General features: G+C 35.7%; 1 protein-coding gene and 1 pseudogene across 8 annotated transcripts in view; one reads left to right on the top strand and one right to left on the bottom strand.

Moving 5' to 3' along the window:
* The window catches only part of SNTG1 (syntrophin gamma 1), an 869,847-nt gene that overhangs the window by 828,309 nt on the left and 25,169 nt on the right, over positions 1-16,369 (top strand). The gene's annotated exons all lie outside the window — the stretch shown is intronic.
* On the bottom strand, positions 6,441-6,794 carry LOC129135804 (cytochrome c-like; annotated as a pseudogene).

Here is a 16,369-nt window from a genome sequence, read left to right on the forward strand (position 1 = left end):
TTCTTTGGTAAGGTATCTGTTAAGGTTTCTGGCCCATTCTTAATTGGAATTTTTGTTTTGATATCATTGAGTTTTAACAGTTCTTTGCATATTTTCCTTAGCATCTTTTATCTGCTATGTTGTCTGCAAATATTTTTGTCCAATCTGCAGTGTGTCTTTTTGCTCTCTTGAGAATGTCTTTCATAGAGCAGAAAATTTTAATTTTAATGAGGTCCAGTTTATCAGTCGTTTCTTTTGTGCATCATGCCTTTGGCATAGAATCTAAAAAGTCATTGCAAAAGTGAAGGTCATCTAGACTTTGTACTATGTTATCTTCTAGGAGTTTTTAAATTATTGTCTTTTATAATTGGAGCTGTGTTCCATTTGGAATTAATTTTTGTGAAGGGTGTAATATTTCTGTCTAAGTTCTTTCTTTTTTATTTTTTTGCATTGCCTGTGGATGTCCATTTTTTCCAGGATCATTTGTTGAACAGGCTATATTTACTCCATTGTATTTTTTTTGTTCCTTAGTCAAAGATTAGTTGACTGTATTTATGTGGGCCTATTTCTAGGCTTTCTCTTCTGTTCCATTGATCTATTTGTCTGTTCCTTTCCTAACATCATGCTGTCTTGATGACTGTAGCTTTAGAGTACGTCTTGAAGTTTTATAGTGTTAATCCTTCAACTTTGATCTTGTTTTTCAATAGTGTGATGGCTATTCTGTGTCTTTTGCCTCTCTCTATATATTTTAGAATCAATTTGTCAATATCCAAAATTACTTGCTGGAATTTCGATTGGAATTTTATTAAATCTGTAGTTCAAGTTTGGAAGAACTGACATCCAGACAATATTGAGTCTCCCCGTCCATGAATATAAAATATATTCCATTTATTTAGTACTTCTTTGATTTATCAGAGTTTGATAGTTTTCCTCTTATAGAATTTTTATGTATTTAATTAGCTTTATATTAACTTACCTGACATGTGACTGAGAATATCTTTCCCTTTTTTATAATTTTAGTAGAAAATCTTTGGATTTCCCACCGTTAAGTATGGTATCGGCTCTTGGTTTGGTAGGTAATTTTTATCAAGTTGAGGATGTCCCCCATCTATTCCTAGTTTACTGAGAGTTTTTATCACGCATGAGTGTCGGATGAGTTTTCTGGATCTATTGATACAGACATGTGATTTTTCTTCTTTAGCCTGTTGATTTGATGTAATACATTAATTGGATTTCAAATTTTGAATAAGCTTTGTATATCAACTATGATAGTGGATTCTTCCATTTCTTCTTGAAGTTCTGTCAGTTTAGCCTTACATATTTGTATGCTCTTTTATCAGGTATATACATGCTAAGGATTGTTACGTCTTTTTTGGATAATTTATTTACCGTTGCTTAATGTCCCTCTTTTTCCCTAAACCTTTCCTTGTTGAAGTCTGCGCCATCTGGAATCAATAAAAACTATTACTTTCTTTAGGTTAGTGTTAGCATGGCACATCTTTCTCCATTCACTGACTTTTAATCCATATATGCCTTTAACATTGAAAGTGGATTTCTTGCAGATAACATATCATTTGGTCTTATTTCTTCATCCATTTTGACAATCTTTATCTTTTAATAAGCACATTTAAGACCACTGATGTTACAAATAATTTTTGATACAGTTGGATAAATATCCACAATATTTCTTATCCTTGTGAATTTATTGCCCTTGTTCTTTATTCTTATTTTAGTCTTCCATGTTTTACAGCTTTTGTAGTTTTAACACTTAACATAATTCTGTTCTCTCTCCTTATTAGCACAACAGTTATATATTGTTTTACTTTTATTAGTGGTAGCGCTAAACCTTGTAAAATATGTTTACAACTAAACCAAGTCCGCCTTCAAAACAACACTACACTGATTCACAGGTGGTGTATCTTATAATAACAAAATCCTCCTAATTCCTGCCTCTCCTTCCTTCTATTATTGCTGTCACTCATTTTGCTTATACGCAATCCTATACAATCTAATACATTGTTATTATTTTGAATAAACTGTTATGTGTTAGATAAATAACATTTCATTTGTTTCTCTTTTTTAGAATTTGCATTTTCTGCATACATTGCTTATTTGTTCTTGCATGTGGTCTATTTTATCTATTAAAGCTTGTGGTATATTAATCATAGTTGTTTCAAGTGCCTGTTCTAATAAATCCAATGTCCCTGCCATATCTGCACCTGGTCATGCTTGCCCTATCTCTGTAAACTGTGATGTCTTTTTTCCGTGTATTATGATTTGCAATATTTTCTTTTTTTAATTGTTTTTATTATAATTTAAGTTCAGAGATAAATGTGCAGAATGTGCAGGTTTGTTACATAGGTATACACGTGCCACGGTGGTTTGCTGCATCCATCAACCTGTCATCTAAATTAGGTATTCCTGCTAATGCTATCCCTTCCCTGCCCCACCCCACTTCTTGACAAGCTCCAGTCTGTGTTGTCTCCTTCCCTGTGTCCATGCGTTCTCATTGTTCAGCTCCCACTTATGAGTGAGAACATGTGGTGTTTGGTTTTCTGTTCTTGTGTTACTTTGCTGAGAATGATGGTTTCCAGCTTCATCCATGTCCCTGCAAAGGACATGAACTCATCCGTTTTTATGGCTGCATAGTATTCCATGATGTATATGTGCCATATTTTCTTTATCCAGTCTATCATTGATGGACATGTGGGTTGGTTCCAGGTCTTTGCTATTGTGAACAGTGCAGCAATAAACATATGTGGGCATGTGTCTTTATAGCAGAATGGTTTATAACCCTTTGGGTATATACTCAATAATGGGATTGCTGGGTCAAATGTATTTCTGGTTCTAGAGCCTTGAGGAATCGCCACTCTGTCTTCCAAAATGTTTGAACTAATTTACACTCCCATCAACATTGAAAAGCATTCTCCACATTCTCTCCAGCATGTGCTATTTCCTGACTTTAAGGATCACCATTCTAACTGACGTGAGATGGTATCTCATTGTGGTTTTGATTTGCATTTCTCTAATGACCAGTGATGATGAGCATTTTTTCGTATGTCTGTTGGCTGCATAAATGTCTTTTTTTGAAAATTGTCTGTTCATATACTTTGCCAATTTTTGATGGGGTTGTTTGTTTTTTTCTCGTTAATTTGTTTAAGTTCTTTGTAGATTCTGGATATTAGTCCCTTGTCAGATGGATAGATTGCAAAAATTTTCCCCCATTCTGTAGGTGGCCTGTTCACTCTGATGATAGTCTCTTTTGCTGTGCAGAAGCTCTTTAGTTTAACGAGATCTCATTTGTCAATTTTGGCTTTTGTTGCCATTGCTGTTTTTGTCTTAGTCATGAAGTCTTTACTCCTGCCTATGTCCGGAATGGTATTGCCTAGGTTTTCTTCTAGGGGTTTTATGGTTTTAGGTCTTCATTTAAATCTTTAATCCATCTTGAGTTAATTTTTGTATAAAGTGTAAAGAAGGGGTCCAGTTTCAGTTTTCTGCATATGGCTAGCCAGTTTTCCCAGCACCATTTATTAAATAGGGAATCCCTTCCCCATTCCTTGTTTTTGTCAGGTTTGTGAAAGATCAGATGGTTTTAGATGTGTGGTATTATTTCTGAGGACTCTGTTCTGTTACATTGGTATATATATATATTGGTACCATCGGTATATATATATATGAGATATATATATATATAGGTACCATTGGTATATATATATGTATATATATGTCTGTTTTGGTACCAGTACCATGCTGTTTTGGTTACTGTAGCCTTGTAGTATAGTTTGAAGTATGGTAGCATGATGCCTCCAGCTTTGTTCTTTTTGCTTAGGATTGTCCTGGCTATGTGGGCTCTTTTTTGGTTCCTTATGAAGTTTAAAGTAGTTTTTTCCAATTCTGTGAAGAAAGTCAGTGGTAGCTGGACAGGGATAGCATGGAATCTATAAATTACTTTGGGCATATGGCCATTTTCATGATATTGATTTTTTCTATCCATGAACATGGAATGTTTTCCCATTTGTTTGTGTCCTCTCTTATTCCCTAGAGCAGTGGTTTGTAGTTCTCCTTGAAGAGGTCCTTCACATTCCTTGTAAGTTGTATGCCTAGTTGTTTTATTTTCTTTGTAGCAATTATGAATGGGAGTTCACTCATGATTTGGCTCTCCATTTGTCTGTCATTGCTTATAGGAATGCTTGTAACATTTTCACATTTATTTTGTATCCTGAGACTTTGCTGAAGTTGCTTCTCAGCTTAAGGAGATTTTGGGCTGAGACAATGGGGTTTTCTAAATATACAATCATGTCATCTGCAAACAGAAATAATTTGACTTATTCTATTCCTATTTGAATACCCTTTATTTCTTTTGACTGATTGCCTGGTCAGAACTTCCAATACTCTGTTGAATAAGAGTGGTGAAAGAGGGCATCCTTGTCTTGTGCCAGGTTTTAAAGGAAATGCTTCTAGGTTTTTGCCCATTTAGTATGATATTGGTTGTGGGTTTGTCATAAATAGCTCTTATTATTTTGAGATATGTTCCATCAATACCTAGTTTATTGAGAGCTTTTAGCATGAAGGGTATTGAATTTTGTCAAAGGCCTTTTCTGCATTTATTGAGATAATCATGATCAACAAAATGGATAGACCTCTAGTCAGACTAATAAAGAAGTAAAGAGAGAAGAATCAAATAGGCACAAAAAAAGATAAAAAGAATATCACCACTGATCACACAGAAATACAAGCTACCCTCAGAGAATACTATAAACACCTCTATGCAAATAAACTAGAAAATCAAGACGAGATGGATGAATTCCTGGACACATACACCTTCCCAAGTCTAAACCAGGAAGAAGTCAAATCCTTGAATAGACCAATAACAAGATCTGAAATTGAGGCAGCAATTAATAGCCTACCAACCCAAAAAAGTCCAGGACCAGACGGATTCACAGCCGAATGCTACCAGAGATACAAAGAAGAGCTGGTACCATGCCTTCTGAAACTATTCCAAACAATAGAAAAAGACGGAATCCTCCCTAACTCATTTTATGAGGCCAGCATCATCCTAATACCAAAACCTGGCAGAAACACAACAAAAAAGAAAATTTCAGGCCAATATCCCTCATGAACATTGATGCGAAAATCCTCAGTAAGATACCGGCAAACCGAATCCAGCAGCCCATCAAAAAGCTTATCCACCACGATCAAGTCGACTTTATCCCTGGGATCAAGGCTGTTTCAACATACGCAAATCAATAAACATAATCCATTGCATAAACAGAACCAATGCAATGTCTTCCTGATAGTCAGGCATGATGTACTGAATAAAAGGTGCTGTTACAAACATGCCTTCAGTAATGTTGTGTTAAGGTGGGGGAGGGGAGTGTTCTACAGCTTGTGAGTAGGACTCAGTCTTTTAGCTGGCCTGTGCCTCTGAACTGTGGCTTCACATATGCTGCTCAGTCACCTCCGCTTAGGTTGGACAGGATGGCTGGAGGGGGTTGGAGTAGGGTATTTCCCTTCTCCAAGGTGAGTTAGGCTCTGATAAAACACCAGCAAGTTAGGCTCAGGTTACCTAGTTTCTCTTGAGGGCAGGCCTTGCTAAGAAGAACATAGTGCCTGAGCTATTTTTTTTTTCTCATGATCTGTGGTTTTCTTTTTAATTATCTTAAGTCTTATGATCACACATAATTTTAAAACTTGTGTATATCTCCTCTACTTTAATTCTTTTAAGTTGGCAAAAGAACCATTCCAATCACAAATACACAGCAGTTCTACAGTTTTATGTTTCTGAATGGCTGTTTAAAGACAATCCTAAATTATAACTTAGTTTGACTTAGATTGTGAAGAATTCAAGAATGAAGTTTAACTTACTACTATTTTAAAAGCATGTGACCTTACAGATCAATAAAATGTAAGAAGTGTTAAATAATCTTTGATATTGCACATAAATCACACTAAAATGCCTTCAATAAGTAAAAGGAACCATTTTAAATATAGGGAATTCTAATTACACTGGCATAGTTAAGGCCAAAAATATAAAGTAGATATTGCTACCTTATTTATCTTCAACCCTTGCCTTTAAGAGGCAAATTAACACAAAACACAAGTGAGTCTTGCTTGGTTCTGAGACAGTGAAGAAACTTCCCCCGTATTTAAATATACCCACGTAACCAGTTATATAAATCTAAATATAAAACCAATCTCCAGTAAGTTTTAAGATGGTACTCACCGTCTTTGTGAAAAGTTGAACATTACTAATGAAGTCTAACATATCTTTAGAAGGGGTGAATAGCGATAGCATTTACTGAATTGGAATTACTATTAAAATTCAAAAACTGAACATATTCATTTAACCACAAGCCAGTCTTTGTTTTAAATCAGGACTGCCCAACAAAATATTCTGTCAGTCATTCATGATCTGAATTCTGGTGTATGAGATCTCTTAAAGTATGGTGGTCATAAAAAACTCACGGGACATTCTGTTTTGTAATAAATAAGGCAGTGGCCAACTCGTTAGTAGCTTTTTTGAGATAAGCTATCAAGTCTGCCCTTTCTACCTTCTTAATGCAGGCAAAGATCATTTTTGTTCCAAGGATGTACTTCTTGGGAGTCTCCAAATACACCATCAGTGTATCCTCTCCCCAGGTGATGCCTTTGTTCTTATTAGCATCTGTGTAAGAGAATCCAACAGCCTGACCTGTCTTCTACCCGAAGAGACCATGGAGATTAGGCCCAGTCTTGTGCTTGCCTCCCTTTTCCATGATGTGGCACTGGACACACTTCTGAACAAAGATCTTCTTGCCTTTCTCAACATCACCCATGTTTAATTCTCTTTTTAGTCTCTTGAGCAATGAAGGTTCCTGCTCCGAAGCCGGACGTCACACTCTATTGCCTTAGCTATTTTTCAATGTTTTCCCCTCCTCCTACCAGCAGCATTGGGGATTTTTCTCCAAAATCCACTACGAGAATCTGGTCAAGGTCCTGGAAGTAAAAATTACAGAAGTATGGAGACACTGATAACTATGCTCCCCTAGAGTTCTTATCTCTCAGACTTGTCCACACTGAGCCTCCAGCAAGTCATCAATGATACTTCAGGCTTCCCCACCTCAGCACCGGTTTCTGCAGAGGTTTTTACTCAGTGATTTCTGTTCCAACAATCCGTGATTCTTGGAATATGACTGTCTGTCCTTCCAATTTTGGGGACAGTGGTTTTCCCCAATGGAGATAAGGAGAGTTGTCGATTTTTCAGTTCGTTTGGCCTTTTCGTTGTTGCCAGGATGGGCTAGAAACTTCTAGGTTCTTACACATTGAACTGGAAACCTGAAGCCCCTGATACTCAGAATTTTAGAAAGGGGGTGTTTAGTTTCTAAGTATTTGGGGATTTATCTTTCTAGAGTTGATTTTTAGTCTGACTCCAGAGAACATACTCTATATGATTTCATTTTTTTCATCCTCTATATCATATATCATATAATTTTGATTGAGGAAGACACAAATATATGGAAAGAACTCAGAATGGCATAGATTCTCTTCTGGCCTCTCTTTTATTTTATTGGTTGATGTGTCTGTTTTTATTAGTATTATACTGTTTTAATTCCTAGCTTTGAAATACAGTTTGAAGCCAGGTAGTGTGGTGTCTCCAGCTACACTCTTTTGGCTCAAGATTGCCTTTATTGTGTGTGTGTGTGTGTGTGCGCGCGTGTGTGGTTTTAAGAGAAAAGTATGAAAGATAATTCTGTGTTCAGGGATTGGAAAAAGTAATGTTGTTAAAACGTCTATATTACCCCCAAAAGATTAATAGATTCATTAAATGTTTTACCAAAATTTCAATTTTACTTTTTTAGAGATAAGCTCTAAAATTAATACAGAAACACACACACACACACACACACACACACACACACAAATAACCAAGGCAATTCCTATACATAGATATAGGAATTAAAACAGCAGAATACTGATAAAAAAAATAGACACACTGACCAATGAAACAAAATAGAGAGGCCACAAAAGAACCTGTGTGATTATGATCAATTGATTTTTACAATGGCCCCAATAATACAAAATGGGAAAAGAACAGTCTCCAATAACAGGGTGACAAGAAAATGGAATTTTCATGTTCAGGAGAGTGAAATTGGGTTCTTATCTAACACCATATATAAAAACAACTCTAAACATTATATGACTTTGGTCTGGGCAATGACTTTTTGGATTTGCCTCCATAAGCTCAGGCAACAACAGCAACAACAACAAAAAATAAACAAACAGGATTATATCAAACTCTAAAGCTTCCTCACAGCAAAGGAAATGAACAGAGTGATGAGGTGACCTATATCATGGGAGAAATATTTATGAGCTGTACATGTGATAAGATGTTAGTAATCAAAATATATAAGGAACTAAAACAACTTCAAAGTACAAAACAAATAACCCATTAAAAATGGGCAAATGACTCATTTTGAGACATTTCTCAGAAGAAGACATAATAATGGCCAACATTTATGTACATGTGAACCTATGAAGCAATGCTTAACATCACTAATCATTAGGAAAATTAGAAACTCAATGGGCTATCACCTCATATCTATCAAATGGCTATTATCAAAAAGGTGAAAGATAAGTGTTGGCAAAAATGTAGAAAAAAGGGAACCCCTGTATGCTGTTGGTGGCAATGTAAATTTATACAAACCACGTTGTAAACTGTGAAGAGCTTTCTCTAAAAACTGAAATAGAATCACCACTCTGTGTAGAGCCAGCAATCCCATTTCTGAGTATATATGCAAATGATTTGAAATAAGTATATTGAAGAGACATCTGCAATTTCATGTTAATTGCTACTCCACTCACAATAGCCAACACACAGAATCAACCTAAATGTCCATCAACCGATTAATGGATAAATAAAATATGGTATATGTATACATAATGGAATAGTATTCAACCTTAAAAAAGAAGGACATTATGTCATAGAAGAATCTGGGGGTCATTATGCTAAGTAAAGTCAGCCAGACACAGAAAGATAAATACTATATGTTCCCACTTCTATGTAGAATTGAAACCATGGAACTCTCAGAAGAGAATTAGTATTTACAGAGACTGGAGAATAGGGGGAATGGAGAGATTTTGGTCAAAATGTACAATGTTTTGTTAGACTAGAGTAAGAGATGATAATCTGAGGGGAAAAATGCCCAAGCTTATTACTGGGCCTTTGCAGGCATGAGTGGGTATGGGGCCGTGGCTTTTCTGTAGCATTTGGCTAAAGAATATCAATTATTGTATAACAGTTTCTGTCTTGCTAGACTGCCCCTCTCAGGTCACGTGGCTAGAAGGAGTAGGCTTCTCTTAGGTTTACTGGTCTGCATCCACTGGTATTTCTGGGTTGCCAGCCTCTCCACTATCTTGTTTGGGGGATATGACACAGAGAGGCAAACCCAGAGAACTCATCACGTGTTGTGAGGGTCCTGGGGTCTCTGGGTTCTTAGTCTGCCTGCCTCTTCTCTCTCTTTCAGGGTGTCCTTACATTCATTTTATGTATGTTGTCCAGGATTTGTGATGATACTTAGGAAGCGGAATAAGGAAAAGTACATCTATTCTATCTCCAACATAGTACTATGTTTATTTTTAAACTGTTAATGCCATTTTTTAAAGGAAAAATTATTTGACTTATTTTGATTACTCTGATTGTTAGTTTCTCGCTCTTGATAACCCCAATGAATAGTGACAAAAAATATTTTTAAAGTTGACAGTGGAAGTATAATTATCATGTGGCTCTTGTTGTAACTGCTGAGTAGTCTGGAGAGAGAACTTTTAACATGCAGAGACATTGTTATGTAGGCTTATTTTGTAAAATAATGTTTTCTATAATGCAATGCCTAGATTTCACATTATTTTTACACAAATATGACTCAAATAAGAGCAGATTTTATATGAGTAAACAATACTGAGGAATTTACATGGCTTAAGGTAATTTAACCCAATTTAATTTTTAAACAGTTATTTTAAACCTCAAATGTTAAATATAAAATACCTGTAAACTGCTGCTAAATTATGAGTTGCAGTGGATTCTATTGAAGGAGAGACTGGAAACCCAGGACAGTTTGTTCTGGTGGAGGCCACTGTCTGCATAACAAGAAGCTGGTTGTCTCCATACCTCCCTTACCCCATTAGTTACCATTCAATAGCACATTTTTCATCCCGAAAATATTAAACAATATTCATTCATCAAAGTCAAATTTTCTATTTCTTGCTCTGATCTCTCTTTACCAGACTTTAGATAGGTAAGCTAATAGGTAACTGTGAGTGATGTCTAAAAGTACTGTTACTAAGATGGTTTCTTACAGTATTTCAAAATTTTATGTGGCTTATGATGCAAATTACTTTTTGCCTTGCTTACTGCTGATTTGGAAATAATAATTGAAGGCTATCATTTTCACTTAATTTTATATAGCTTAATAGCTATTTGCATGTAAAGCTTTCATCAGAACGTATTATAAATGAAATGTTTGAGTATTTAAGACTTCATTATGAGACCAGGCTTGTTTTAGAGGGATTTAAGATTATACTTTACACATATTTCTACAGAAAACAAAACATTATTTTGGGGGTAGAAGCAAATAATATTTACCACTTTGTTTTCCTGTGTCCCCATCTCAAATATATTGAAGGCAAGAGAATATACCTATTTATTAACAATTAATGCCAAAAATTGTTGAAGTTGTTTACAGAAACTTATTGTGAGATTTTACTTATCTGCTGCCCATATGTCCTCCCATGCATCCAAGAATTCCAACAGTATGATAAGTAATTTGCAAATCTTTGAAAAATTCTAGGATATAATATATTTAATAAAGTGCTACATTTTAAAATCACCATCTTGATATGATATATTTTTGAAGTTATGATTGTCAATAAAAGATCATAACCCAAAAGAAATAAATTATTAATAAGTGAAGAGATTTTATTTCATCAAAGTAAAAAGAAAAGGTGAGCCAGGGTGTGAAATATGGGTCTGAAAATGTGGTTAAATGTGGAGGCTGTTACAACGTTTCTTTCCTTTTCTAAGGAAAATAATCTAAGCAGTGTTGAAAATGGTTCAGAATAGACTTAGAACTTACCATATGTGATAATAGGGAAATACTTTCAACAAAACATGCATTAGTTTAACAATTCATATACATATTCCCAGGGCAAATACATCATAACCAGAGCTTATTTAACAAGAAATATGGTTTCTTTGGGGAATATTATTGCATGAGCCGCCATATGTATTACAATATTAAACATTCCAAATAGTGCTTAATTCATTCGTTGTGAGAAAGCATCAGAAGTATTGAAGAAAATCGTGTGGGTTTACATAGGAATTGGGAGAACTTTGTTTTATCTTTTTGCTGTTGTTGTTGTTGATCTATATAAGACTAATGTCATAATACAAAAAACCTTTTATACTTTCTTCCTCTGATAGCAAAAATTCATAAATTCTTACTTCATTACTCAGAAAGCTTAATAAATTTCCCATCTGTTTTCCAAAGCCTAATTAAACTTCTCAGAACTTCCCTAGTGGAACAGGGGAGTGGATCCCAATTGAAGCCTTGAGCGGTATTATAGTTTTTTTTGACAAGTTACAAAAGCTTATTTTATTGCCACTGATAACTTAAAAGTTGTTTCTATATATAATATTCATTTAGACACTAATACAGCTAGGCTTACTGATATATTCTCATAGTCATTTATAACTAAACATTCTGAGTCACAATACTTTTCTTTACTGCCTCTAATATTATATGTTTATGTATATGTATTTTTTCTTAAATTATAATTGGACTTAACATGGAGAGAAAATCCCCTGATTTCAAAACGTGCTGTATTCTACACACATTGATGTAGCTTTATTCATTGAATTTCATGATAATTCCGTTATGGAAATAATGTTAAAATATTTCCTAAACTAGTGTACACAGCATATTCGTCTAAACTACTGAGTTTGAGATCTGAAAGTCATGCTAGTGCATTTTGTACAGTACATAAGAGAAGGGAAAGAAATTTGCTTCTCTATTTAATGGAACAGTGCAGAACTTGGGAAGATTTTTAAATGGAGCTGATCATCGGAGGCTCCTTTTCCCCAAACATCTCCTTGCCCCAAGTCCCCACCATCTCAGGTACTACAGCATCATAAGATAAATTTTCAAATATATTAAGTATTAGTGAAATTCAAGTCAGAAATTGAGGATTGACTCCATTAATACTACTTTCTGGCTAGTCTCTATAAATCTTCATTTTCTCATTGTAAATTGTGCCTTAAAGCACCTACCTTAAAGGGTTGCTCTAGAGAAAAAAAAAATGTTTCTGATTTGAACATAAGGATTGAATACATAACACAATTAATGGAACACTTTGGATGCTCAGTTTTTCAAAGCTCCTGACTGAAGAATTCATGATGTGTTGATGTCTGGATTTCAGAAGAAGATGGCCGGCAATCTAAATGAATCCCTGTTTGGCACTTGAGTCTTATAAATAAGGTCTTTTAATATTCACAAGGCTGGGTAGGTATTTGGGATCAAGGCTCTCTTTCTGTCTTGTAAATAAAGGATCAGCTTTCAGTCTATCTGGCTTTTCACAATTTCTGACTCTATCTGGTATGTGAAACCAAAGGTTTTCTAAAATTCCAAGATCTCTTTCCCTCTCATTTCCAGCTGTACAAAGCACTGGCTGTTTAGACTACAGAGAAGACAAACGAGGATGAGGCAGAGCTTCTGCTTAATAGCACAGGTCCTGCATAAATTCATGTTTGGAGTGCTTCATACTGTAAAATAGACTTAAGTAGATAGAAATAAGTTAGGACTAAAATTGAACTCACATTTGTGCAGGTGTGTGTTTGTGTATAACTTCCATAATAGCTTATTTTATGTAAAATTTTATTTCAAACTAATGATTGAATTGAGAACAGGAATGTGTGGTGAAGAAGATATCTGGAGAAGATAGTGCCTCTCTCTCCCTTAGAAGAGATTTTAAACTCCTGGGAATCACTGAGGATTCTGAATTATTTTTATTTTTCATTGATATATTTTTTCTCCTTGCATATAATTTATTTTCAAATCTCCTATTCTCCATCGGAATAGTGAATTTCTCTACCCATTTGTGTTAAGAGTACTCTGTACTCTTAACACTCTGTACATTTTCTTTCTCAGTAGACTATAAAATTTACATTAACATCTTATAGATAAAACAAATGTATTAACTGCCTCCAAAATAGTAGCTGTCAAAGGGAACATGCCTATAGTATGCAGCATTTTGTTTTATCCTTTTTGACAAAAGTAATCATCTACGAAGAGAAGAATTGTAAATAAATTTTTAGTAAGTGACCCAAGTAAGAACATTTTGAAAATCAGAATTTTAAAGTTGAAGACCTTCTGGAAGCAATTTCCCAGGAAGTAAAGTAACAAAACACAGAGTGTAGTAACCAAGTACTGTATTATGTTTTCATAGTAAGGTAATTGTAGCCAAAAAACACCATCATCATGAAAGCATTTAAGGGTAGAAATAATAAACTGCATTTCAACTGGAAAAACAGAATTATCCTGAAGCTATACATATGTCTATTTATAATTATTTGCACAATGAAGTAAGACTAACTGTATAAATTTAGGTCTCCCCATGCCCCAAGTAAGTTTCTTAACTGCATTCATCATGGCACCTTAACATTTATGGCCATAGGTATCAAGATATTGGCTGACATATTAATATTCACCAAATAATTTAATATGAGAAGAACAGTGTAAACCTGATATTGAGATACAAATCTCTTATTTTATTTACATTAATTTAAAAGAGATAAAGCAAAATTTTATTAAACATTTTTCTATTACATCAAAATCCTAAAAGAACCTAAAAGATTTTGAAGTAAGCAGTTTAGCAGAGATAGGCAATGTAATAAGATTCTATTTTTATTTGCCAAACTCAGTAATGAGGATCAGGAGATTAAGATACATAATAAACCAATAATCCAAATCACAAAGAGTACAGGTTATAGTCCTTAGAAACCCATAAAATAGATGAAGAGAGTAAAGGATCAAAACAATAGGTTGGATTCTGATCTATGCCTATAAACGCTGGAATGCAAATTAATTGATACTTATGGACCATAAACATTTTGCAAATTACTGTGCCTTAGGCATTTTAAGAAATCAAAAGTGAATGTGGGCTGGATTTTCAGAATGGCGTAGTAATGACTTCTGAAATTCCACTCTTCTGGAAAGGCAATGAGAAAATATTCATAATTATCAGAATCAATGTTATCCAGAATTGTGGAAATAAATTAAATGTTTGGAATAACCATACAGCATTTATTAAAAACAAAACAAGCTTCAAGTTTTGGTAAGAATGGAGAGCTTTGCAACATTGTAGCTTATTATATTCCTACTACCCTGTCCAGACCACCACTGTGACCTCGAAAATATGCATCCTAGAAACACGGTAGCTAGCTATAAGACCCAGCACCTCAGAACCCACTGAAGGGTGTGGACTGGGCTTGGAGATTCTAAAAAAGCACAATCTCAAGAAGATCATAATCATCTGACCTATCTGGAAGCTTCCTAGAGAAGTCAATTTGCAGGCTGCTATGGTTTTAATATGGCTTGTCCCCTCTGAAACTCATGTTGAAATTTGATTCTCAGTGTGACAGTGTGATGATGTGGGGCCTATTGGGAGGTGTCTGGGTCATAGTGGTGAATAATGCCCTCTTGTGGGAGTGGGTGAGTTCTCATTCTAGGGGGAAATGGATTAATTCCCATGAGAATTGGTTGTTAAAACAAGTCTGGCTTCACAGATTTGTCTCTCTTACTTACTCTCTCACCATGTGGTCTCTTTGCACATTCCCATTTCACTTCCACGTTCTGCCATGAGGTCAAGCAACCTAAGGCAGTCACCAGATGTGGCTGCCCCACCTTGAACTTTCCAGCCACCATAATCAGAGCCAAATAAACTGCTTTTTTAAAAGATAAATTATCCAGTCTCAAGTATGCTGTTATAGCAACACAAATGGACTAAGAAAATTGGCATGCAGAGTGGGGTGTTGCTCTACAGATATCTGAAAATGTGGAAGTGGCACTGGAAGTGGGTAATGACTGGTGGCTGGAAAAATTTGGAGGAGACTAGAAAAAGCCTGTATTGCTATGAATGGGATCCTTAGGGTGATTCTGGTGAGGACTCAGAAGAAGACAAAAAGATGAGGGAAAGTTTGGAACTTCTTAGAGATTCATTATGTGGTCAGGACCAAAATGCCATCAGAAATAAAAACAGTGGAAGATATGCCTATTACACCCTTGCAAAGAACCTGACTGCATTATGTCGATGCCCTAGTATTTTGTGGAAGGTCAAACTTAAGAGTGATTAATATTTGACAGAAGAAAACTTCAGGTAGTAAAGCATTCAGGCAACTGCATGGTTGCATTTAACTGCATGCAGTAAGATTTAAGAGCAAAGACATGACCTAAATGCACAATTTATAGTTAAGAGGAAAGCAGAATGTAAAGATTTTAAAAATTTGCAGACCGATTATGTAAAAAGAAAAGGCATGTTTGGAAAGGGTGCTGAGGGTTGGGTCCAGTGAGTAGTTGCTAAAGAGATTAGCATGGCTGAAAGGAAACCCAGTGCTAATAATCAAAATAATGGGGAAAATCCCTAAAGGCATTTCAAAGATCTTTGAGGCCAGTCTCATCACAGGCTGAGAGGCCCAGGAGTACAGAATGGTTTTGGGGGACAGGCCTAGGCTGCTGAAGTCCTTTGCTGCCTCAGGATGCTGCTCTCCACATCAAGAGCAGCCATGGCTCAAGTGGCCCCAAGTAAGGCTCAAGACTCTGCTTTGAAAGGCACAAGCAGTAAGCCTTGGCATCCACATGGTGTTGATTCTGCAGGCCTGCAAAATGTGAGAGCTATAGAAACAAGGCTTTATTGACTGAGATTTCAAAGGGTGTATAGAAAAACCTGCAGGCCCAGGCAGAGACTTGTCACAGGACAAAGCCCCCACAGAGAACCTCTCATAGGGCAATGCTGAGTGGAAATGTGGAGTTAGAGCTCTACCAAGTCCTCACCAGCACAATGCCTAGGTGAGCTACTGGGGCCACCATTGAGACATCTGAATTATAGAGCCACTAACACCATGTAATGCCCACCTAGGAAAACTACAGGCACCAAACTTCCATCTATGAGGGCAGACACATGGGTGACACTCAACAAAGCCATGGGAGTTGAACTGCCCAAGACCTTAGAACACACCCTTCACACCAATGTACACAGGGTGTGAGATATGAAGTAAAATAAAATTATCCTGGAGCCTTAAGATTTACTGTCTGCCCTGCTGTATTTTGGACTTATGTAGGGCCTGTCATTTATTTCTTTTTGT

Source organism: Pan troglodytes, chromosome 7, assembly GCF_028858775.2.
Source record: "Pan troglodytes isolate AG18354 chromosome 7, NHGRI_mPanTro3-v2.0_pri, whole genome shotgun sequence".
In the NCBI taxonomy this organism is placed as follows: domain Eukaryota; kingdom Metazoa; phylum Chordata; class Mammalia; order Primates; family Hominidae; genus Pan; species Pan troglodytes.